At 43.5% G+C, this 27,385-nt stretch overlaps 1 protein-coding gene across 10 annotated transcripts in view; it reads right to left on the bottom strand.

The window, feature by feature from the left end:
* pknox2 (pbx/knotted 1 homeobox 2) overlaps nucleotides 1-27,385 on the bottom strand; it is a 540,450-nt gene that overhangs the window by 433,328 nt on the left and 79,737 nt on the right. For all 10 annotated transcript variants that reach the window (XM_038779091.1, XM_038779084.1, XM_038779087.1 and 7 more), the window contains exon 2: nucleotides 16,375-16,437. The gene's annotated coding sequence lies outside the window, so the exon portion shown is untranslated. The remainder of the gene's footprint in view (nucleotides 1-16,374; nucleotides 16,438-27,385) is intronic.

The raw sequence follows: 27,385 nt of genomic DNA, 5'->3' as shown, positions 1-27,385 counted from the left end.
CTCTTCTAATTCCATATTTCACTGCACATTCGCTCTACCCTCTGACCTTTCCCTCTCGGATGTCAAATGATCTGTACTCAGCGAAGGACTCGTCTCAAAGATCAGCATGACGTGGAACTCTTCTGCTGTCACCTTTGCCTCCATGCAGGCAGCACGGTGGCTCAGTGGGTTAGCCCTGCTGCCTCACGGCGCCGAGGTCCCAGGATCGATCCCGGCTCTGGGTCACTGTCTGTGTGGAGTTTGCACGTTCTCCCCGTATGTGCGTGTGTTTCACCCCCACAACCCAAAAGATGTGCAGGGTAGGTGGATTGGCCACGCTAAATTGCCCCTTAATCAGAAAACATTAATTGGGTACTCTAAATTTATTTTTTTTTAAACAAAAAAAACAAACAAAACCAAAACCTTTGCCTCCATGCTCACATCTTTGGGCACAAGCGCTCTCCCAGCTCCATGGACCCATTCACCCATCTTCAATCCACTCCCTCCACCTGAACGCTTCCTTTGGCCTCTTACCCAGTCTTGATCTTTTCATTGAGAATGTCACAGTGACGTTGGCCATCTTAATTTCTCTGCCGCCTCACCCACTCTAACCTCTCTCCCTATGAACTTGCTGCACTCCATTCTCGCAGGTCTCACCTTGACTTTTGTTATCAAACTTGCTGACAAGGATGGCGCTATTGTTGTCTCGTATACTGCCTCTGCCTCACAGAGACAGAGCAACAGCTCTGCCACACAGACACAATGCCCCAAACCTAGCTCAAGGGCAATTAGGGATGGACAATAAATGATGGTCCAGCCAGCAATGTCTACATCCAATGGACGAAGCTTCTCCTTACACTGGCAGGCAATACACCTGCATATCACTTAGCTGCAGCAAAACGTTTAATTCAACATTTATAAGATGGATTTTGATACGAGAACAATAGCTCAAATGTTCACTCCCAGATTGGGTGCATAGATGATGAAAGAATTCCCAACTCTGTGAACTTGATCGTTAAATATGTTGAATTTTGTTCCAGGGTTTGGGTAATGGGAAGCCTGGATTAGAAGTCAGGACGGGCAATCCTGGAATAACTAAGGAGGATGCAGTGTGTTAGCGGGCCAGGCAGACGGTCTCTAGCACGGCGTACAAAACAAGAAAAGCAATCAAACACAATTCCTCCACCCCAAACATGCACCCTATTTCCCATCCAGGCCAACAAATGCCAGCTCATGCTGTCCCCACCCATGACTTCTCGCCCTTTAATCCCCTAGGCATTTTTCTCCACACAATTTATGGCAACCTTTAACAATTTCAAAGGGCACCTAAACTATTACCCATTTTACTCTCATGATTAATTGCCCCTTAGTGTCCAGGGATGTGTAGGTTAGGTGACAGGGTTGTTGGTATAGGGTGGGGTGCTCTTTCAGAGGGTCGGCACAGACTCGATGAGCTGAATGGCCTCCTTCAGCACTGTAGAGATTCCATGATTCTATCAGTGCCATTCTGCCTATTCCTGCTCCTATATTGTATGTTCTTCTAATGGTTTCTGGCCTTTCTGCCCAGGAACATGCGAGCAAACAATAAATTCCAGGAGCAAAGAACTGAGAATGTTCCAGTTCTGAATGGATCACCGATGTGAAACATTGGGACGTCACTTCTTTGGAGTGGCAAACAGCGTCGGATTGCCATTTGGTCCTCACTTACATTGGCAAATTTCTTCCATGCCCATCCTTCCTGACTCAGGCTGAGTGAGATCCAGGTAGTTTTCAGCAGGACCCAGCATTGAAATTTAACAGGGTTGGAGTGAAGGAGGACACACCCCCTATTTTTTTTTATTCACCGGCTGCCAGAAAGCAGGCAAGTTTAAAGGTCGCAGTGAAACAGACAGGCCAGGGAGAAGGTAAATCTCAGAGGTAAGTGCATAGGATTTGAGGGTGTTGGGGAAATCATAGGTCGAGGGAGTAGGGCGCTGGGGTGCCAGGCAACCTTTTGGGGTCTCAGTGAGTAGGGGTCCTGCACAGGGATCGGTGTGGAGATTAAAAATAGTTATGTGGAAGTCAGAAGAGTAGCCATTGGCGCACCCCTGGCAGAACCATCTGGGATAGTGATTTCCAGATTTAGTTATTAAGTCATTTTTTTCTGATGGTTCTCAGGGCAGTGCAATTGCTTGGTCAGCAACCAGCAACTTTGCACCTTAAAAAACAAGCTGTTACTACCATAGATTATTTTCCATTTATTTACATGCAACACCAGACCAAAGTATCTATACATTGATATTACCGTGAAGGCTCGAAGGGTGTAGCAGTAAAGTTTGATATGTTGTCCCAGCTGAAATTACAGCATTACTTCAACAAAGGCATCTTGGACAAGGCCCAAGAATGACTCCAGTGGGATACTGAGCTAAACAACAAAAAAATATTTCCAGTGTGTTTCTGTCATTTCTGGCTCTGTACTTCAACGGCCACAGTGAAAGAAACTTGAAATTGCACATTTACACACTGGCTCAAAAGAACGAAACAGTAACTTGTGAATTCTAATTAAGATTCCAGTTTGGGACCAAAGGCCTACTCGGTACAACTTTGTAAAGGCTCATGTGAACCGACTCCAGCATATCCCTTAACAGACACAAAAACAGAAGGTTTCCAAAGCCAAAATGACTGCAAGATAAACTTCTGTTGAACAGTTCTAAGCCAAATTAAAACAGATGTACAAGGTACTTTGATCAGCCATTCAATGCAATCACGGCTGATATGAAGCCTAACGTCAGACATCCATATGCTCCATATTATCATAGAATTTACAGTGCAGAAGGAGGCCATTTGGCCCATCGAGTCTGCACCGGCTCCTGGAAAGAGCACCCTACCCAAGGTCAACACCCCCACCCTATCCCCATAACCCAGTAACCCCACCCAACACTAAGGGCAATTTTGTACACTGAGGGCAATTTATCATGGCCAATCCACCTAACCTGCACATCTTTGGACTGTGGGAGGAAACCGGAGCACCCGGAGGAAACCCACGCACACACGGGGAGGATGTGCAGACTCCGCACAGACAGTGACCCAAGCCAGAATCGAACCTGGGACCCTGGAGCTGTGAAGCAATTGTGCTATCCACAATGCTACCGCGCTGCCCACTATCCTCAATACATTTGGTTTATAAAAATTTATCAGTCTCAGATTTAAATTTAACAGGGGTGGCAAGGTGGCACAGTGTTTAGCGCTGCTGCCTCACGGCACCAAGGACCCAGGTTCGATCCCAGCCCCAGGTCTATGTCTGTGTAGAGTTTGCATATTCTCCCCGTGTCTGCATGGGTCTCATCCCCACAACCCAAAAAATGTGCAGGGTAGGTGAATTGGCCACGCTAAATTGCCCTTTGAAAAAAAAAATACAATTGCATATTCTAAATTTAAATCTTTTTTAAAAATTTAACTGATCGAGCCAATTGTCAAAACGTTCCAAACTTCCATTACTCTGTGTGAAAGAGGTGTTTCCTAATTTAATTCCCAAGAGGTCTGGCTCTAATCTTTTGACTATGTCCCATAGAGCGGCCAGTTAGGTGGAAGGGAGGTCACAATCAGATCAGCCATGATCTTAGCCAATGGCAGAGCAAGCTCGAGGGGCTGAATGGCCTACTCCTACCGATATTTTAAAACTCATTTGCCAGTTTTGCTGTTCAATCTATCCATGTCACTTAATATTTTTAAACTTCCTTCGATATTGCTGGCAATACCACCTACTTTTGTGACACTGGCAAATTTTGGACATGTGACTTTCTATCTCATCATCCACATTGCAGATGAGGCCCCAACACAGATCTCTACAGGACACCACAAAGCACACCTAGTCAATGTGAGTATCTGTCCATTCTCTCTGCACTTGTCTCCTGCAATTCAGCCAATTTCCAGCCAGGTCAATAAATTGTCTTCAATTTCAAGAGCTTCAACCTTAGTTAGTAGTCACTTATGTGTCAAATGCCTTCTGAAAATTGATGTGTTGGGTATGCTGGGTCTGCGAGGACTGCGTTTACCAGAGCAGAGAGAGAGACAGGCTACCAACACTTGTAGAAGTACAACTCTATTTTATTTAACTATGAGCTGTTAAACATACTTGCACTGTGGGTCGACACTATGTTAGGTTGATTGGAGACCTGAGGCTAACCTGACCAGCCTAGACTGCTAGCACATGGTAGATGTTTGTGTTACTGATTACGGGCTCTGGCTGTCTCAGAGGCTGCATCCCGAATGAGCGGGAAAACTAGTGCCCTCTGGCTTTATAGTGGCCGTGTCTGGTCTGGTGATTGGCTGCTGTGTTCTGTGTGTTGATTGGTCTTTCAGTGTCTGTCCATGCACCATCATATTCTTGTGTGTATATTATGACAGAAATTTGCAAGGTATTCAGTCACTCTGTCCTCAATTATAGTCACTAGTACTTTCCAGACATCAGTTATTCTGTTACCTCGTCCATAATTCTTTGGTTTCCCTTGTTTAAAAGCGGAGTAACATATCCAATTTTCCAGTCTAAAGGAACATCTCCCAAATTGAAAGAGGCATCTTGGGGCATCTTAATATTCTCACTTAGTCCTATTACACCCTAGACAGTCAGGATATGAAATTCCAAAACCATTTCACCGCTGCATTAGGAGGTGTATTTCCAAGATTGGTGCAAGCAGGAAATTTGAGCCCACATCTACTATCTGTACCTGGTACAACAGTGCTCACAGCTGACGCTGGGCACATTAAATAGGAAAGTGATCAATTTTCCAGCACCATCTTCCTCCAAATCAAAGGGTGCAAATGCATTGTGAATGGTTTGTCTTGAAGGAAGAGGAGTAGTTTAGCACTTCTGGATTGTATGCAGCATTTCCACTGGCAGTTCGAGTCACGCGTCAGGATCCTGGTCTGTTCACACCAGATATTTTGAAGAGTAAACAGCATTACCAAACAGGTTTACTTGTAGAGCCATTTACAGCAATAAAAAGCAAACACAAGTTATTGAAATTAGTCTCAACAACAGCAGTTTGAACTAAATCCACTCATCATGTGTTGGTAGATATCTCATACAGCTTTATAGCACAGAAATGGGCCATTCGGCACAACAGTTCTTTGCTGGAGTTGATGCGTCACATGTGCTGTGGAAGAATACAACTATATAAATGAAGGTATCAGAGAATCCAGCTGTAAGATTGAAAAGAGAGTGGGATTCTCCTATGACGTACACAGAGTAAGGATTTAAACATTAAAAGCAAAGCTCATGCGCTGTACAATGCTTTAAACATTTATGAAACATGACTGGGCATAATTGTGTGCTCAAGGAAAACAACATTCTGTGTCATAGGATTTGGTACATCCTCTAATAAGAAGCAGTCCTGGCTTTTTCCATCACCTCAGCAAGGCATTGGTAAATTGTAAAATACTACAATCTAGAAATAGGCAACCTTAAGGAAGACCCTAAATAACATGTGAACTGAATCTTGGAAACTAGGCGTTATAAGGAAGTGGCCACTGGCTACACCTCTTGTGTACACCTCTCGGTATCCTGTTTGATTGAAGGATGTTGACTAAAAGTGAATGATGTTGACAAATAAAAAAAAACAAAGAATGTTGTCAAGCATGAGCTCTCAACATGCTTCCTGCTGGTTTAGTTCTTTTAGGGTATAAATATTGGAAAGGATATTTAAATCAATTGGATTCACTCCAGTAACCCTCAAGCAAAGGTATGTTGTTGCAGTGTCATGGTACTTCTCCCCTTAATTAGGATGGAGGCATCTCGTTAGACCTAGGAGCTTTCTACTCAGGGATTTAAAGTAAATACTACTTTTTAGTGGTAGTATTACTACTTTAAATATTGATGGATGTTTTAAATTTCTCCCTGTAACATTAATAGGAGTTAGATTCTCTACTAGAAACAAGATTATACTTACCTTTCCCGTTTTTGCAGTTGATTTACCAGAGGTAAGTTGCATGTTCAGCTCTTAATAAACATCACATAATTTAGAAAGTATATATGGTCTTCTGTGTTAAAACTCGGAAATCCAACTCCATACACTTTTCAGTGGAGAGGTCCATTGTTGAGGAGAGATGCTTGGAACCTTATGATATCTGGGCTGTTATAAACTTATTAAAAAGGATGGTGATATTCTCTGGCGATTCCTTGCCTTCAGGAAGAGTTGGATCAGATCTTCAGACCTATTTAAATGTCTGTGAGGCCCATCTTTCTCAACCTTCAGTGAGTGTGATCAATGAAGAGTATGCCCAACCCAGTATCCCCTCCCCCCCCTCCAAAAAGGGCTAGGATTGTAATCCATTTCAGCATCTCTTCCAATCCTACTTCATCTCAATTAATGAGCATATTCTTCTCATCCTTTATCGCTCATTGTACTTCGAGCCTTCCCTTAAATACATCTATGCTAATTGCCTCATCACTCTGCAACAACATGTTCTACATTTTTACCACTCTGAATAACAAACTCTGGGTGTATGAGTGATCTCCAACCTCAGGTTATTAGCATTTTCCTATTCCAATCATCCCATCTTAGAGTAGAATGTTGAAAATATTTACGTATTTATCTACTTCCTGTTAGAAAATTCTCCAACCTATTTTCAATAATTCGTCTGGAAAGGAGTGTAACAATTTTGCCACGCAACAATATCTACTGGTTGATGTCCTTTTTAAAATTATAAGTATACAAACCACCTACTTGATATTACAGTTTTGACAGAGCTGCGAAGCAAGATGTAGCCACACAGGTAAGGTACCTGTATGAACTCAAGAAGAACACAACCAATGGAAAGCAGATGAAGGTTGGTTCCTGGGTCTCCCAATCTTACCTCAAGAACTAGGTGAGAAACTGCAGCACACTGAGGTATCCAAACAACTGGAGAGGAGAACAGCAGTGTTTCTCCCTAATCAGGACACTGTGTACAGAGAGGTTTTGAGATCAGAGGCCATGGCAAGTGAGTGGTACAACACCTACAGGTATAAATCTCCAAACACAGACTGGACAGAAAGTGTCAAGTCAAACACTTTGTCCCTCTCCCTGCAGGCACCTCATATCCCCATCTGAATAGCGAACACTCAGTTACTCTCCACTCATTTCTCTCTTTCAGTCAGCCCCCACAAATGGTCATCTTTATTCCAGTGCATTAAAGCCATTATGGTCATACGTGCCTTCTGTAAATTGCTCCATCCCCACATACTGAAAGCTGCACCCACTAACTCTGTCCTCTTGGGCATTCATAAATGTAATTGCTCCATCATTGGTGGTTATGCCTTCAGTTGTCTAGACCCCAAGACCTGGAATGCCCCCCCCCCGCATCTCGACCTCACTTTCCTCCTCTAGGCTGGCCCAAGCTTTTGGTCATCTGATCTAATATCCCCTATGGGACTCGAGTGTTGTACTTTGCGCACCATCTAAATAAGTTATAGTTATAAAGCTCCTTCTACTTGCAGTTTAAGAATATCTTCTGTCTATTGCACCAATGTGGCAACTGTGTTTCTCAGAGCAGCCATCTTTGTGGTCATGGCAACCATATAGTGCAATTTGTATTGAACGAGACACAGCTTTTAGCTGTCGTCACGCCCACTGGGAACGAGAACCAGGCTGCGTCAAATTACTTCCACAGCACAGATTAAACCTCATGTCCCAGAGACAATATTGCTGAAATGTCAATACACCACATTATCCTGCCCCCGATGTATATTAAAAAAGGTTTGGGTATTTCAGTCACAGGCAAGTGCTGAGGAAGAAGTGGTATAAAATAACTAATGATGGCAAGAATGGTCAAACTGACGGTAGCCCACAGCACTGAGATCTCCCAGTGGTCTGGCTCAATTAGAAGCACAAAAGGAGGCAAATACAAGAATGAATTACTCCAGACCCCCAAAATGATCTAGTGAATTGCTGGCATACTTCCTCAGTCAAGGAGGTGGGAAATGATCCAATTAAAGGGACAAACATTTCTCAACACACCGTGGTTTAGTTTTCATTTCCTTTCTAACACCAACACAAATCTCTGTACTATCTGCAAAGTTTCAGATAATTTCTCCAATACCTTTCTCCAGGACATTAATATAAACGCAGGGCATTAATATAGACAGTAAATGCCCTTACGATAATCTGAAAAAAGGTGATCAGCTTAAGATACAAATTCTGTTTCCCTCCACAGATGCTGCCAGACTTGCTAACACTTCCAGTATTTTCTCCTTTTATTTCAGATTGCCAGCATCTGCTTTGTTTTGCTTTTGTTTCCTTTACACAAATCCCTTTGGATCACACTCGCATCCAGTCGCTAAGCAGATTCACAGACATCAACAACTTTCTCGAAATTGGCGTACAGCCAAATTTTACCCATTGTAGCTGCTTCCCACTATTTCTACAAGGTCCCTCAATGCACACATATTCTTCAGAAAAGTATCTGATCACCGGAGGGATATCATTAAGGCAGTGACCACAATAACCAAGTTTGATTAACATACAGAATAATGTTGCCTCGGCAACCAGTCAGAGAAAGACATAGGAACATTCAGAGCAACACAAGACGGGGATAATGGGCCGGATTCTCCGATTTGAAGACTAATCGCTGAACGGCGGCATGGGAACAGAACGTTTTATGCCCGTAAAAATGGCGCAAAAGCTGCACCCGGCCTGCCAAAAACTGCCCCCCCTGTAATAAGCCTCGCCACCCCCGGAACACCCCCCACCCGTGCCCCCAGCCCCTGCTAAAGCCCCGCCTGCCCGGGGAACGGCTCCACCCGACTGTGGCGACGCTGGACTCAGTCCGCAGCTGGGTTCACGAATAAAAAAGGACAAGTGTTTCACGCCGTTGGGAACTCGGCCCATCGGGGATGGTGACATTCTGAGGCCATCCCAACACTGTGCAGTACTCTGCGAGTATGCCTTTTTGAGGGGGCGGCACATTGCAAAATCAGCACCGCACCCGATTTCAGTGCAAACGGGGATTCTCCGTCCGATCGCCAAACGCGATTTTAGGGCCGTGACCAGAGAATCCCGCCCGATGTGTCTATAGTTGAAACCACTCTAACCATTACCTTGCCTTATGATTAGCTTGCCCAGCATACATTATTGATCTTACAATCTTATAAGGCAATGACTGAAAACCAAGATTGCATAACGCACTGATTTAGGTATTGGTCTTTAAGTAGTTGGTCGAGATCAGTTAACTACCCTGAGAAATAGTAGTTAGTCCGCTTCAAGGCTTTTATCAATGGTCCTATATACCCTTTACAAGTGCAATGAATGTCACAGAGTGTTAGTTCCTCATGTCTATGAGAGTAACAGGTACAATGACCCATCCTGCATAGCACCAGCATCCCAACTCTGCTTACATTTCACATTTAAACCTAGGTTGCTCAATGTTTCAATGAGCGAACTCAATAAACAGTTGAGGCACACTGGCTCTGGGTCTGAACTCCAAGCTATAGTTAATCTAATCCAGGGCAGCATTAGAGGCACAATGGTGTGGCCTGGGGAGGAGAGAGAAAAGGAAGATCAGCCAAGAGCCCAATCCAATGCTCCTGCTGCAATGTGCATTGTCGGTCAGAACTGGTTTGGCCTGGACGGTTCTTAATGTCAAATATGCAGACAGCTGAATAATGACCATTTAGGTGGGATATCGAAGATAAACTGGTCCAATAATAAACTCACCAGTAGGAGAGATGGAAAAAGGGAGACATGTTGGGAGAGAAAATTGCAAAATCTACAGTCAACTCATTCTCTCCAAACATTCCCCAACATCAATCATTCTCTCACTGCAGTAGGAACATAAATTTCACATTTACAATTAAACCAGACTCAAAATAAAAGTCAAACACTGAGCCACATTAAGTATCACAGACCAACTGACAATAGTACCGCATGACGGGCGCTCAGAGCATCTACTGCTTCCTTTACTGAACCTGAAAATAGAGCTAAATTATAGCTGTACAATCTCCCCTTGATTCAAGAACTACAGGGAGTCAACAAGAAGAATAGAACAGAAAACTAAAATAAAATAAAAACCCAGTGAGAACTATTTAACTGTTACACTGGCATCCCTACAATTACCTACATTTCAGCTAAATGCCGCTGAGCTGTCACTGACCCTTACTTCGGTTTCAACTGCACTCTTGCTTTGCTGTGTATCTGCTCTGATCAGCATTGTACTCGGGTAGATTGAAAGTCACTCCAACAGTAAGGCATTCAGGAAATGCATCAATATTTTCACAAAACTGAAGGGTTCTGCCTCCAGAATTTATTTTCTTTAAAAATAGCAAAGTAGACTTCGTTCACAGAATGACCTAGACATACTTCTCCCTTACACCCCTCCATCCCCTGTCAAATTGTCAAAGAAATGATTGAATTCTGCCTAGCAATGGGCTGAGGGAAATAACCAAAAGGGAGTTACCATCCCAAGGTGGGATTCTCCATCCATTCACGCAGGTGGGATTCTCTGGTCCTGCTGCTGTAAATAGGAGATTTGGCTGAGTGCCAAATTCCCTGTCCTCGCTAGCAGCAGTAGGGGGAAGGACTGTGATTGGAGAATGGTGAAGTCTGAGACTTAGGCACAAAGTATAATCACAGATTGCAACATGGACACAGCTTACTGTAAAGAGTGGAAAGTTGAGAATTTGGTGAGTTTGGGAATTCAGCACCGAGATTTAGGATATCTCTTCACAATTGAGAAGAACATGGGAGAAAGAGGAGGAGAGTCCAATTGTCTGCAGTCCATGTAGGAACTAGCCATGACGTTCTGTTGAAGGATTTGAGAATCTAGGTTACAAATTAGAAAGCAGAACCTCACAGGAAATAATCTCTCAATTAGTGCCCGAGACACATGTAAAATGACGCAAGGACAAACAGATTAGGGCCTGAATTTTCAGGATGGCGGAGGTTCATTGCCCCAATGGGGGAACACACCCCTGGCAACTTCAGCTGATCTGCTGCCACTTTACACCCAAATTAGCGTTGATTGGCAGCGGGCAGGACTTCCGACCCTCATCCGAAGTCCTGCCTTGGAGAGCTGCTACCCATCTGATTGGCAACAGCGCTGCAGTGGCCGAACGAAGAACTGCAACAGTGGCCTGAGACCTTGTCCTGGAACCGGAGGAAAAGGTAAGTGTTAAGGGTCCCAGAGCAAGGAGGGAGGGTGTGTGCTTGTGCATGTGCGTATGTGTGGGCAAAGGGGAAGAAAGGGATATCTGGAGGTTACCAGGCCTTCCTGCTTATAACCCCCCCCCCCCCCCCCCCCCCCCCCCCCCAAGGGAAAGGGGCACAATGTTCTGGCTTGGATTTTAAATGCGTGGCTGAAAGAATGGCGTGGGTTTCGGTTTATGGGGCATTGGCATCATCATAAAAGAGGGAGATGGTCGTTTGGGGGAGGCTTCACTTAAACCATCCTGGAAGCAGTGCCCTGGCAAATTGAGTTAACTAGGGTAAGTAGATTGAACTTTAAATGAGAGACGGCCAAAGTGTTCAAATAAATTCCAAAGAGAAAAGTCAACGCTGTATAACAAATACTGAATGGGTGAAATCAAGCAGATTGCGACAGGAATGGACAGGCTGTTTAGTAACGCTAATAGGGCATTCGCAACAAAGGACACGTCAGACAAAAATGGTAACATTTAAAATTAAAAGGCACTATATCAGAATGAACAAAGCTTTGGGACCAACATAGGCACAAATAGAGATAAATGGGTTCGACCAAGAAGCCATTACGGAGACGTGGTTGCACCGTGACCAAGGTTGGGAATTAAACATGCCACGCCATTTGTTTATTAGAAAAGATCAGCAAGTTGTAAAAAGCAAGGGGCATAGCCCTGATAACAAAGGATGATATAAAGTAGAAAGAATCTTGGCTCAAAAAACAAAATCATGATATGCAATAGGAGTTACAAAATAAAAAACGATCCAGTGTTGTTAGCTTCTTTGGCAACTCAGTGTAAATATTCCATCAAGTGTTCTCACGAGCCTGAGTCAACAATAGAATGTGGACAGAAATTAATCCAAGGAGGTCATGATTCTTTGAAGACAACCGCCCAATACTGGCAAGGGGGTGGAAAACAGGCCAAGACCCCGGGAAGACCACGGACACGGAGGCTCGGTGAATTTAACAGATGGACCTCATCAACATATTTCTTTTGTTTCCTGCCAGGTGGCTGACCAAATTGACAGCCTGGCAGAGGAGCCAGCAGCAAAAGGTTTTGAAGTGGAGGTGGATCACAATCAGATGTTGGAAGAGAGGCCACCAGGGCTTATGGGGATGGAGCTGGTGGGAAGTACGGTTGGGAGGTTCAGATATATTTGTTTAGGGGGTCTTGGGGCGGGGGAGGGGTGGAGAAAGGGGGGGCTGAATAGCACAGCAGGGGAGGGCTCAAAATGGCGACCTGATAGCAGGATTCCCTCAGGAATCCCTTGCAATCCTCGCCAGGCACAAGTTTGCATGGCAAAGGATTGGGAATCGCTTCCTCATTTACACTCCCAGCTGTAGCGCAAGTCAGATACAATTTGGCTCTGACGGGAGAACATAGGGCGAAATTCTAAGTGTTCCATTGCCCAACACCATTATCACTCAACTTGAAGAACTCAAAATGCTGAATTAGATGGCAAGGTTAATCACATTGATGTACATCCATTTGATTTAGATTTTTGAAAAAAAACAGGGTTCCAATCATAACACTGACTGAAAAAATGATTATTTATAAAGTTCTTCACAAGTTCTTGCATGACACCTCGAGGTGATTCACAGCCAGTGAGGTATAGTCACCGTTGCAACACAAGGAAATGCATCAGAGCAACCTTCCTCCAACAGTAATGTTTCGATAATCAAACAATCTCTTTCAGTGATGCTGATTAAAGGTTAAATATTGACCAGTACCACAGGGAGGACTCCTCTGCTCTTCAAACCGTACTTATGGGATCTTTGATCAATTTGGGACCTGGGTTTAACTTCTCATCCGAAAGATGACGCCTCCGACATTGTAGCACTCCCTCAGTACTCAATGAAATAGGCGCTCACTGAACATTCCCCCCACCCACTAAACTATCTGTCTCAGAGTCAAGGGTGCTATCAATGAACCAGATGCAATGTTTTGTTCAGTCACTTCACCTTGAGGTTCACGAGCACCATCAACAGCAGCACTGTACACAACCCGAATTGGACTTGTCAAATCAACTTCTCTTCTTGCTCATCTTGAATTTTCATTTTAAAGAGCAGTACAGCTAATCCTGCATCACGTGTCGGAGCCGGCGCGTTGAAGGAAGCCACTGAGCATGCGTTCATTGGCGCCGGTGCCACTGAGCATGTAGGGACCAGAGTTGCTGATCCTGAGGCAATGTTGATGCCGTCGAGAAACGAGATGGCGTTTCCGACGGCGTCAGCACTTAGCCTCAGGATCACAGAATCCCGCCCCTGCTATTTATCTGCTCCAGACAGAATCTATAGTAAAGGCAATGTAAGCCCACATCTGGTTCATTTCTAGTTGCTGGACTATTTTTTGTTTAGTCACTTTACTTTGACGTTCACGAGCACCATCAACAGCAGCATTGTACACAACCCGAATTGGACTTGTCAAATCAACTTCTCTACTTGCTCATCTTAAATTTTCATTTTAAAGAGCAGTACAGCGAATACAAAGAAGAAAACATCAAAATGGTTCTTACATCTGCTTAAGTAGCAGCCGCTATTTTCAATTAATTGCTCATATTTACAGGAACAGTAATGTTAACTATATTTATTTTTAGAAAGTAAATTTCAATTTAACACGCCAATTTATCAAGACAAGATAAAGCTATTTGACCCAATTACGCTCACCCTTTGTATTTTAACACAGATGCATTTTGAAAGGCCTCTAAATTTTCTTTCTGTCTGTTCGTGTGCTTGGTTTAATCCCAGCATTTATTAGTCTTTTAGTTAAAGACATCCTTCCGAATAGCAGTATGTTCATTTGCACTTGCGCCTCTTATTCATGCTGTAATAGTTTAATTTGAAAAAACATTCTTCCACTTTCTACTTCTACCCAAAACCTTGTCTGGGGTCAGGATCTGGATGTGCTGGGACTATTGGTAATAAACCAACACCATACTTTCTTGCACTACCTGACCACGGGGCCAAAATTGCTGATCCTGAGGCCATGTTGACGCCATCGAGAAACGAGACGGTGTGTCCGACGGCGTCAACACTTAGCCTCAGGATCACAGAATCCCGCCCCTGCTATTTATCTGCTTGGGACAGAATCTATAGTAAAGGGACAGAATCTATAGTAAAGGCAATGTAAGCCCACATCTGGTTCATTTCTAGTTGCTGGACTATCCCAATGACTCTCTGGACTCCCAAGGTTGCCAGAAACAATGCCAGACTGTCATAACTAATATGATTGTTATGAGTCACCTGTCCACCAGGGAAAAGCATCATCCCAATACATTAGAGTTCTACCAGTAAAGTGAGGACTCCAATCACCTGCAGTGCTCAAATCCTCAGTTTGGTGAGCGATACGCACAGGAACACTTCAGCAGCAGATTAATAGCCCCCACACTCACCCAGGCACAAGCTCATCTGCTAATTGCTTGCATTTTCACATCTCTGTGTCAGTTTAACGCTTCATTACTTAACAACCTACTAGCCAGTGGAAATATCACACTTCAAGGTTCTTCAAATTATCTTAAGCTGCAAATATGAAATAAATCATTATTTGTTGCATTCCAGAACACTTGCATAGATCTTTACAGCATTCATTCCAGACAGAAAGTATCAATTGAAAAACAGAATGAGGTGTAGTCTTCGACATGACATATAAACACCACAGATTTTAGAAGTTAAACATTTACACCTTTCCGAGTCTGATAATCCTCCTGATTCCCATGGAAGGACAGAGTGACTGCCTGCTGATTCAAGCCTCGCGCCATCAGCATTTGACTTGACATTCACTGCTACAGCACACACCAACAAAAATAAATGTTGCTGCTGTCAACAAGATACCTAAGGTACATGAGAACTGATTTATGACAAAGAAATTTGAACATTGTGTGGCAACAGTGGCCCTCCTTTTCCCCCAAGAGGTTATTGAGCCATAGGAACATTTGAATAATTTAACAGATGATGACAACTGGTAAATGCAGAGACAGTTGGGAAGCAGTACTTTCCTCTGTAATAACCTTCAAACACGTTCAGCTCACGGCTAGGGTTGCCAACTCTCCAAGATCTTCCTGGAGTCTCACGGAATCAAAGATGGACCTCCCAAGTATTGCATCCAATTCAGAGCACTATGAAAGCTGTAAAGGCATTAGAAAGGGCGCAAAAAAACTTGAGAATGATTCCAGGGGTGAGCAACTTCAGTTATGTGGACGGGTTGTAGATACTGGGTTGCTGTCCTCCAAGAGAAGGTTGAGAGGAGATTTGATAGAGGCTTTCAAAAAGTGGTTTAAACAGAGTACATAGAAAGAAACTACTCCCATTAGTGAAATCAGGATATCAATCTTTCCCACTTTCTCTGTCTTATAGCTTTGACAAAGGGTCACCTGGACACGAAACGTTAGCTCTTTTCTCTCCCTCAGTTGCTGCCAGACCTGCTGAGATTTTCCAGCATTTTCTCTTCGGTTTCAGATTCCAGCATCCGCAGTGATTTGTTTTTATCCCGAGGATATCAATACACGGTGAGTGGAAAAAGAACCAAGGGCGTCACAAGGAAATACTTTTTCCCCCCCAAATATAGAGGACATTCTTTTCCAAATACGGAGGGTGAAGACAGTGTGTGGTAGAGGTAGATTCAATCAGTTTTCAAAAGGGAATTAGATAAGCAGCTGTGTTTGGGGGGGGGGGGGGGGGGGGGGGTGGCATCAGGGCTGCATGGAAAGGGCGGGGGGGGGGTAGAGAGAGAGAGAGAGAGAGAGAGAGAGATGAGCTGATTTGTCCTTGAAGAGACCGGACATGGATTTGACTGGCTTAATGGCCTCCTTCTGTGTTAAAATATATTCATAGAATGGTTGTATGTTGCTAGCAACCAGAGGGAATTCTCAAGAGGTATTAAAAGAATGTATGTTTGTTAATTTTCTATTAACCCTTTCATTAATTATAGAAATGTTGGAATTAGGGGGGTGGGGAAAAAAAGAGAGGCTGTTTAGGTGATTTTGACTGCCTGGCAGTCGATCCAGTGATAAAGGATCTGTCCACTTTCCAATCAGAAGGCAAGGATGGACATGTTGGGCAACCAATAGCAGGAGTGGTGGGGTGAGAGCTTGGGTATCACATGATTATGCATCAGGAATAAGTTCAACCAGAGTTGGCAACCCTACTCATGACATGCAGAAACAATGCACTTGTTGCAATTATATAACTGACCAACATGTTTCAAAAGGCCTGAGAAGTTGTAACAAAGAAACACATGAAATTGCTTACGATGTAAATTCCCCCAGGAGGTGCGTAGTTCTGAGGAAAGCTTCAAATTCTCCTCTGGTGCGCCTGTGGAAATACAAAATGACATTGGGATCAACGTTACCAGGCGTTCAGTAGAGTCTCCAATATGGTTAACACTGAAACCATAATAAATTAATTGTTATTGGAAAAAGAGACAGTCTGTCAAAGAGTTTTGCCTTCCACTAATCAGGGCAAATTGGTAAGAATCCCAATTGTAATGGTAACAATATATTCAGTATGAGAAAACAGTGCTGATTGGTTGACAGGTAAAACCTGATGGTAGAAACTTTGCCATGTAGAATACATCAAGGAACAGTTAACTGCCAAGTTCCCAGGTACGTTCTCCACAGCAACACCAATCAGAATCTACTTACCAACCGATCAACACTCTCTTCTCATATAAATTGTTGTTATCTTTACACTTGGTATTTTTGCCAATCTGTCATGCTGAATGTAAGATGAAAAGCTTGAACATTGCATCACTTTTTACAACAATACTCCAAGTTCTGTACAACCAAATTACATTCTGTAGAATCTTTTATTTAAAGGGCGTCTTTAATTTAACCAAGGACCTCTACAAGAGAGAGAATGGGAGCTGATCTAACTAGAAACAATCATTCAGGATTTTTAAAAAAAAATTCATTCATGGGATGTGGTCGTCACTGGCTGGACCAGCATTTATTGTCCATCTCTTTTTTTTTTAAATTTAGAGTACCCAATTCATTTTTTACAATTAAGGGGCAATTTAGCGTGGCTAATCCACCTACCCTGCACATCTTTGGGTTGTGGGGGCAAAACCCGCGCAAACACGGGAAAATGTGCAAACTCCACACGGACAGTGACCCAGGGCCGGGATCGAACCTGGGACCTCGGCGCCGTGAGACTGCAGTGCTACCACTGCGCCACCTTGCTGCCCTTATTGTCCATCTCTAATTGCCCTTGAATGGAGTGGCTTGCTAGGCCATTTCAGAGGGCATTTAAGAGTCAATTACATTCATAGTCGCATGGATAAGTACAGATAAATTAAGGAAAGCAGCATGGATTTAAGGGAATACAAGCAAAGCACTATGGATACTGGAGATCGGAAATAAATAAGTGCTGGAAAAACTCTGCAACATCTGTGATGATAGAGAGAGAGTTAATTTTTCAAGTCTAATAGAATCATAGAATTTACAGTGCAGGAGACTATTCAGCCCATCAAGTCGCCACCCTACCTAAACCCACGCCTCCACCCCATCCCTGTAACCCCACCTAACCTCCTGGACATTAAGGAGCAATTTAGCATGGCCAATCCACCTAACCTGGATTGTGGGAGGAAACCGGAGCACACAGAGGAAACCCACACAGACACAGAGAAAGTGCACACACCACACAGACAGTCACCTGAGACTAGAATGGAACCTGGGTCTCTGGTTCCTGGAGCTGTGCGGAAACAGTGCTAACCACTGTGCCACCCCTCCTCTTTGGAATTTCAGAATACTGAAGAGGAGTCATATTGGACTCGGAGCCAAACCTGCTGAGTTCATCCAGAACTTTGTCTTCAGATTCAAGGGAAAATTGTGTTTTTTTGATGAGGTTACAGAGGGTTGATGAGGGCAATGTTGGTGATGTGATGTACATTGATTTGCAAAAGGCATTAAATACAGTTTTGAACAACAGATATGCTGCAGTTAATGAAATAAAAGGGGCATTGGCAACAGGGACACAAAATTGGCTGAGTGACAGGAAACATAGTGGTTAATAGATACAAGTTTTGTAGTGGAAGTCCACAAGAGTCAATGTTGAGACCCCTGCTTTTCCTGAAATACATTAATGACCTAAACCTGTGTGTACTAAGAACAATTTCAAAATTTGTAGATGGTACAAAATTGTAAGCATTGTAAACTACGAGGAGAATGATGTAGAACTTCAAAAGGAGATAGATGGAGGTCACGTCACGTGAGCGCAGGAGTGGCTGCGTTTTCGCAAGCTCCAGCTCTGCTGATCTTTTAATCTATTTTTCATCCTTGTGCATATTTCTTTTTTTGTCTTTCCTTGGTTTACGTATGTTTCCAACAATTGTCGATCAGTACGTCTGCGTGATCTAGCTGAGTTAGAATGTTTAAATTCTTGCTTGTTCATTGCAGCTGGAAGGAGTTGGGATGGGCCCTGCCTTTCATAGTGCAGTTGCTTCTGAGTGGGCATCAACGGATGATGGCTGCCAGTGAAGATATTGCTCTGGCTGAAAATCTCACCCGAGGTGCAGTTCGTCACGGCCCAATTCCAAGGGTTTTGGTGTGGTTTTATGGAGGTAGTGGAGGTGCACGAGGATGTTTTTGCAATGGAAGCACACCTCAGCATGATTGAGTCCCTGTTGCATGGCCTGTCATCCATCCTAATGGAATCTGGAGACAGTGAAGGGGAACGGGAAAGGATTTCCAAGGCGAGGCATTGGTGAAGTTCCCAGTGGAGTTTGAGAATTGGGCACCATGTTTCGGGAATCTCGATCTGAAGGTTGGATAGATTAAATTCAATCGAGCACATTTATACCCGTTTTCCAGGGTCAAAGTTAGTGTGGTTTTTCAACCACTGGGTTGTGTGTTGTCTTTTTCTGGATAGGGGTTGGAGGTGGCCAAGTAATCATGTCAATTCTCCCCTCAGCCATAGTCTAGGCTGTTGACCACCTGTGTTTTGGTGAGACGGCGTGGTGGAACTAACGGTGCCTCGTGCTTCGATCGTCAGAATCCTGGAGAGATCCGAAGGAGTGCTCATTGATCCTGATCCAGCTTCATCCTTGATTTTGGCCTCTGTGTACCAGTGAAGAAGTCTTTATCGGGAAGACTGCCTTGCATTTCTGCATCTCAGTTGTTACCTGGATTTTTCTCCCTGTTGGTCATGTTGTTGTCTGCCTTATGTTGTCAACTTTTTCCATTTACACGGAAGTGATAAACGTGGGTGTGATGGCCTGTACCATTGATTAACCTGAACCAACAAATTCATATTGTGTTACGCAAAATATTAAATATGGGATTTGTGCAGAGCCTTTATTCTTTATCTTTTATCCTAAAATGTATTTGGGTCTTAAATGGTCTGACAATCCTTATGGTGGGGGGGGGGGGGAGGGAGGGATGGTCTGACCCTCACTACCAGGGCACCTGCAGTGTGTCTTGATGGGTGCTGCTGATGAGGAAAATTGTACAGCACGGTAAAAGAGCTGGATTATCAAATAAATGGCCAGCCCCAGTAGACCTATTGTAGGCAACAGCCGTGTACAAGGTATAATAGGAGGGGGTATTTTTGTTTTTAAATGCAGAGTTTGGGAGAGGGAAGAATTGTGTAAGACGTGGAACAATGAGCAGAGAGAACACAACAATGGTGTCAAAACACACAAGACAATACCGCAGAACATATTCTTCCAATTTCACACCAAAGGAAAACAAGATTCAAATCCATCCCCACATTTCTGGCTGTAAGAAAGCTAGATTAAAGGATTCCATTTATTATTAAACTTAAACCAATTACTACCTTGCAGTAATTGGCATTTCCAGAGTTATGATGTTGTATTATTGACTTCTGACTCTATTTTAAAGCAATTTCAATTCAACCCGAATTGATTTATTAAAAACATCCATTTGAGGGAGCTAAATTAACATATGCTTTTCCCTCTGAAACTCCTTTTTGAATTGATTGGTTCCATTCTTATCTATCTAATCATACTGAGAGTATCACTCGCCATGGTTTATTTTCCTGCTCCCATACTATCACCTCTGGTGTCCCTGAACAGTCTATCCTTCTGAACAGTCTATCTGTTAACCCCTCCTATTATTCATCAACCTGCCGCTCCTGAATGACATCATCCAACAGCAAAGTGTTAGTTTTCACATAAATGCTGGCCACATTCAGGTGCACTTACAATCACCCATTTCAACTTCTCCACTGTTTTAAAGCATCAGTCTGCTTATCCGACATCCAAATTCTGAATGACTAGAAATCCAATTAAATATTTGGAGGCCGAAGCCATTAAATCCAGTCACAGCCCCTGTTCCCCAACTAGGAAATCCATTCCTCTCCCTGGTTCAGTTTCAAACTGTTGCCTATCTGTTGGAACCTTGATATTGTAGTTTATCCCAAGATTAACTTATATAATAATAGTAATTAGTGTCACAAGTAGGCTTACTTTAACACTGCAATGAAGTTACTGTGAAAATCCCCTAGTCACCACACTCTGGCGCCTGTTCGGGTACACTGAGGGAGAATTAAGAATGTCCAATTCACCTAACAAGCACAGCTATTGGGACTTGTGGAGAAAACCGGAGCACCCGGAGGAAACCCACGCAGACACGGGGAGAATGTGCAGATTTCGCACAGACAGTGACCCAAGCTGGGAATCGAACCCGGATCCCTGGTGCTGTGAAGCAACAATGCTAACCACTGTGCTGCCCTGATGACGTATCCGCATCCTCGACAAGGCTTCTTATTTTAACCTCCATAAAATTTCCTGATAGCACCTCTAAATCAGCTTATCTGCTGTTGATTTCCTCATTCAAGCCTTTATTACCTCTACATATGACTCTGCCAACACATTCCTAACTGTTCTCTCACATTAACCTGCCATAAACCTGTGGTCATCCAAAACTCTGCAGCCCATTTATCAACTTTCGTCAAGTTCCACCCATCATCCCTGTGCTCCTGACTTACATTGGCTCTAGGGTCGGGTTAAGCAACATCTTGGTTTCATCTTTGAGCATTGCTGAAAAAAAAAGGAGACATGCTGTCGAAGCTTTTCTTCTAGCACTCATCTGGACAGGTGAAACAATGCCAAATTTCAAATGGAACAATTCATACTGCACAAGGGTAAAATGGTGTTGAATGATTGGTAAGTTGGCTCTGATCAGTTGAGACATTCAAAAAAAGGTGCAATGTCTGGAGATATTGCTTTTATCTAACGTTAAATGAGATTCCACGATTGGGCATCACTTGATTGGTAATTTGAACATAGGTAGTTTGGACTTCTGAATTCTCCCTCAGTGTACCCGAACAGGCACCGGAGTGTGGCGACTAGCGGCTTTTCACAGTAACTTCATTGCAGTGTTAATGTAAGCCTACTTGCGACAATAATAAAGATTATGTAAAAAAAAAACAACCTCGCAGCTTTTTCCTGATGTGGACCCACAAGTTTCTGGTATTGTCCTTGTAAATCATCTCTGCGCCTTCGCCAATACCGCACCTTCGCCAATACCTCTATATCCTTTTTAGAATATGACAATCAGAACTTTACACTTCACTCTTCGTGGTCCAATTAAGGTTCAATACATGTTTAACATAACTTCCCTACCTTTTAATTCCTTCTTGAAGTAAAGCTCAATGCTTGTTATTCTTTTTTAAAATGGGCTTGCTAATCTTTGGAACAACTTTGAGATTGGTGTATTTGTATTCAGAGATATTTGTTCCCCACCCAGTTTAAGAACTTGCAAATAATAAATGACCCCCTAATCTGCTAACCAAAATGTATCACCTCACATTTATCTGACAATTATTTGTCCATTCTGCAAGTTCATTAATTGGTTGCTGTGCTTCAATTGCCTAGGACCCAAACTCTGGCATTCCAACCACTGCAGGGGCTGGTTTAGCTCACCAGGCTAAATCGCTGGCTTTTAAAGCAGACCAGCAGCACGGTTCGATTCCCGTACCAGCCTCCCCGGACAGGAGCCGGAATGTGACGACTAGGGGCTTTTCACAGTAACTTCATTGAACCCTACTCATGACAATAAGCGATTTTCATTTCATTTCACTACATCTCTCCAACTCTTTTTCCTCCTTTACGACACTCCTTAAAACCTCTCTCTTCAACCAAGTCATTGGTGATGTGACCTAATATCTCCTTATGTGGTTCAATGTCATTTTGTTTTCAATGATTCTGTGGAGCACCTTGGGCATTGTTAAAGGCATTATACAAGTTGTTTAAATTCAAGGAGGTTCGTATCAAATGTGTCAAGTTCCTTGTGGCCATAAATTGCCACAAACAGGCATTCTCATTCAGAGAAGTCACAGTTTCATTGCCTCTGGTAGTTGCCCCTCACACTTATACAGTCGGTGTTTAGATGTGATCTGGGGCAGGGTAGTCAGTGAGGGAATAATTGGGAAAACTAAACTTTGAAAAGTAATAGCTCAGTGGCAAAGACATCATTTTGTGGTATAATGACTACAGGCCAAATACAAACGTTCAATAGAGCACCTCACACTTGCTGGTAGAAATGGACCAGAAAACGAGAATGTTGTGTTTCCTACGACCAACGATAAAATTTCTACATAGATTACAACAATAACCTCTGTAGAAATTTTGACCGAGCTTTTGGTCACATGTCCGAATATTCTTACGTGGCTTGATGGCAGATTTTGTTTAATAACATTACTGTGAAGTCATTATTGTTGTTGTAATCTAACATTTATAACAGTACCTTAAACATAAAGCATCAATAAAGCTCTTCATAGGAATGTTATTGAACAAAATCTGCCATCAAGCCACATAAGAATATTCGGACAGATGACTGAATGTTTGGTCAAAGGAGTATGCTTTACAGAATTACTTACAAAAGGGAGGAAGCAAGTCAAAGCAGCAGAGCTTTCGGGAGGAAATTCCACAGTTGAGGGCCTAGGCACAGAAGGCATGGTCATCAATTAAGAACCAATTAAAATCAGGGACATGCAAGTATCCAGGATATGAGGGCACAAAGATTTCAAGAGGTTGTAGGGCTGAAGGAGATTACAAAGATAGTTTTAAAAATATTTTTTATTCTCCTTTTTCACATACTCTACCAAATTTACACCCACCAACAATAAACAATAATAAGTAACAAGTATGTCAATCCCCATGTCAATAACAACAATCCCATCCTCCCACCAAACCCCAGACATTAGCCCGCATGTTAACATAAACAAATGACAAAAAGGAATCAGGAATCACCCATAGTCGCCATTAACACATACAGTCCCCCTCCCCCAACCCTCCCAGCCCCCAACCCCTCCCTAATGTTCGATGTCACCCAATTCTCGAAAGTGCATAATGAATAATGCCCATGAATTGTAAAACCCCTCCATCCTTCCCCTCAGTTCAAATTTGATCTTTACAAGCGTTAAGAATTCCAGCAGGGCCACCCGCCATACCAGGGCACAGGGTGGAGAGGTTGATCTCCACCCTAACAGGACCCGCCTACGGGCGATCAACGAGGCTATGGCGCCGGTTTCCAACCCCGGCTGGTCTGACACCACGAATATGGTCTCCCGATGGCCCAGGTCCAGTTTCACATGCACCACTTTAGAGATTACCCCAAACACCTCCTTCCAGTAATCGTCCAGCTTTGGAAAGGACCAAAACATATGAACGTGGTTTACGCACCCCCCCCCGCGCAAAACATTCACACACATCCCCCTCAAATAGCCGGCTCATCCTCGCCTTTGTAAGTTTAGCTCTATACACCACCTTCAGCTGCATCAGGCCCAACCTCGCACAGGAGGTGGAGGCGTTCACTCCTCGGAGCACCTCACACCAGAACCCCTCCTCCATACCCTCTCCCAACTCTTCCTCCCACTTTCCCTTGATCCCTTCTAGCAACGCCTTCTCCTTCTCCAAAATAGCCCTGTAAACCACCAATACTACCCCCTTCCCCAGTCCCCCTATCGTCAGCACCTCCTCCAGCAATGTCGAAGCCAGCTCTACTGGGAAGCTCTGCATCTCCTTTCTGCCAAAGTCTCGAACCTGCACGTATCTAAATATTTCCCCCTGCTCCAGCCCATACTTCGCTCCCAGCTCCTTCAATCCCACAAAATGACCCCCAAGAAATAAATCTTTAAGTGTCCTAATTCCTTTCTCCTCCCATCGGGAGATTACAAAGATATGGAAGGATGCAACCTTGGTAGATTTGAAAACAATATTGAGAAATTTGCCAGATAGAGAGGATGTAGCTCAACAATCACAGGCGGTGATAGGCGAGTTGAATTTATAGGACATGGACAGCAAAGCTTTAAGTGAGCTCAAGTTTACATAGGGTGCAAGATGGGGAGTGGCCAGGAGAACAATGACACAATCAAGTCAAGAGATAACAGTGTCATGGATGAGGACTTTACCAACAAGTAAACGGAGGCAGGGTCACTTTTTCTAATAATAATAATATTTATTGTCACAAGTAGGCTTACATTAGCAGTGCAATGAAGGTATTGTGAAAAGCCCCTAGTCGCCACAATCCAGCGCATGTTTGGGTACACTGAGGGTTGAATTCAAAATGTCCAATGTACCTAACAGCACATCTTTTGGGACTTGAGTGAGGAAACCGGAGCACCCGGAGGAAACCCACGCAGACACAGGGAAAACGTGCAGACTCCACACAGACAGTGACCCAAGCACCAAATCGAACCTGGGATCCTGGAGCTGTGAAGCAACAGTGCTATCCACTGTGCTACCGTGCTGCCCGTGTTGGATATGTTATGGAGGTGGAAGTGGGCAGTCTTGGTGATGGAGCGGAACAGGGTCAGAAGCTCAGCATGGGGGCAGCATGCAGCACAGTGGTCAGCACTTTGGCTTCACAGCACCAGGGTCCCAGGTGCGATTCCTGGCTGGGTCACTGCCTGTGCTCCCAGTGTCTGCGTGGGTTTCCTCCCACTAGTCCTGAAAGGCCTGCTGTTAGGTAATTTGGACATTCTGAATTCTCCCTCTGTGTACCCGAACAGGCGCCGGAATGTGGCGACTAGGGGCTTTTCACAGTAACTCCATTGTAATGTAAGCCTACTTGTAACAATAAAGATTATTATAATTATTATAAGACTCGAGGCACATTAAGGTGACTACAACTAATCTTGCATTCAATCAAATATAGATTATATAAAATTAGATGTGGAAGATGAGAAAAATATTGATAGTCATTCTATTTCCTAATATTGTGTGTATGTGTGCGGGGGATGGGGGAAAGAGGTGGTATCCAGAACTCCAAGACATAACCTGTAAGCAGAGCCAGGCCCTTTGGGTGTGATTTTAGAAAGTACTACTTCACAGAAAGCAAAGTGGAAATCTGGAACTCTCTCCCCAAAAAGCTGGTGACATTAGGTCAATTGAAAATTTCAAATCTAAGATTGATTGTAGTTTTATTAAGCAAGGGTATTAATGGATTTTGAATCAAGGCAAATAAATGAATTCAAAATTCAGATCAGCCATGATCTAACTGAAAGACAGAACAGTCTCAAGGGACAAAGAAAGCCAACTTAGGTTCTTATGATCTCCACTTCCAAGTCAGATTTCTTATAAAACTATGAAACTAACAGCACCAAAATGGGCCCCACTGAGGCACCACTCTTCACATCTTCCCAACCTAAGAAACTTGCATTTACCCTTATTATTTGGCTTCTACATTGCAGCGTCTCTCCCAACTGACAAAACTAGGCAGAAGGATGGGTCTCTTTTAATTAAAACACATTTCTCCATTTCCTTTTTTTATTAAGGTCCAAGTTCCAATTTTCAAATCCAATCTGTTAACATTGGTCTGCCTTAGAGGATAGTTCAGAATTCAGAAACATGGTCCTAGATATCCCGGTGGCTTGCAGGTTACAAGACAAACAGTTAAAAACAGACACCCCTGCACAATTTCAGACATATACTCACCCCCTGCTCTTGCAGTGTCCCATTTTCAGGGTGGTGATAATGGCTCCAGTTGATGTAATTAGCTCTTTCATCATTGCAGTGTACAAAACCAGGTTTAAAAATTCAGATCATCGAGTAAACCTCAAATATGGCCCAATCAAAGGGGATATTCAGCAGTTTATTCAGCTGAAAATACAGCTTTCCCATTGGCCTAGCTGTTAAAAATCATTGCCCAGCATGGGGAATTCCTGATGCAATTAGCGGCTGGGGATAGTGTATGGGGCATTACGTTTGGGACAACGGTCTCTGGCCCAAATATTGAAACCATCAGGCGGAGCCATCGAGGTTTACATCACAGAAAGAGCTCCTTCGGTCCATCATGTCTGCAACATCCATCAAGTACCAACGTGTTCTGATCCAATTTTACAGCACTTGATCTATAGCCTTGTATGCCAAGGAGTTTCAAGTACCCACATCTAAATGCTTCTTAAATGTTGAGAGGGTTCTCACCTCCCCAAACCTTTCAGGTAGTGAGTTCTAGATTCTCGCTGCCATCTGGGTGAAAAGACATCCCCTCAAATCATCTGCTCCCAACCTTCGATTTGCACCCCCTGGGTTCCTGTTATGCAAACAGGAAAGGTACAGACCAGGATTAGGCAGGACTCTGATGCAAAACCCCTGTGGTCAGACAGTTTGCACATGAAAAACAGGGACTTGGCTGAGGCACCAGAGAAACCTTCAGCACCAATCAATTCTGTGTTTGATGAGTTGTAGCTGGGAATTCATTACACTGCAGTTAACACAAGGAGGAATAAGGTGGTGTGTTGTACAGGGCATAGGCCTGCACATTATGAATTAGTGTTACACAACCAAATTAAACACATTAAAGTAAACAATACAAATTAAAACGTGAAGCAGGAATTTTACTGAATGTCAGAATTCTCAATGACAAGAGTCTCTTTCAATCATTAAGGATTTTGTTTTTACTGCAGAGGGTAACGGATTTCATGGAATCTCGACAGTGCAGAAGGAGGCCATTCAGCCCATCGTGTCTGCATTGATCCCCAGGAGGACTATCCTACCTCGGCCCAAATCACCGCCCTATTTCTGTAACTCCAAACTAAGTAATAATTTGGCCAATACACCTAACCTGCATGTGGGAGGAAATCAGAGCACCCAGAGGAAACCTACACATACACTCCACATCAAGGTTTGGAACACTCCACATCAAGGTTTGGAATCGAACCCACTCCTGGCGCTGAGGCAGCAATGGTAACCACTGAGCCGCCCTAACAGTGATGTGACTAAACCTCAGCAAAAATAATTTTGCAATTAGAGAATATTTTCATATAGTTGTTCACATCCTTCTACGCAAGATGCACATGC

This window comes from Scyliorhinus canicula, chromosome 19 (genome assembly GCF_902713615.1).
Source record: "Scyliorhinus canicula chromosome 19, sScyCan1.1, whole genome shotgun sequence".
NCBI lineage: Eukaryota > Metazoa > Chordata > Chondrichthyes > Carcharhiniformes > Scyliorhinidae > Scyliorhinus > Scyliorhinus canicula.
The sequence above is the reverse complement of the archived record's forward strand: the minus strand, read 5'-3'. Positions and strand labels throughout refer to the sequence as shown.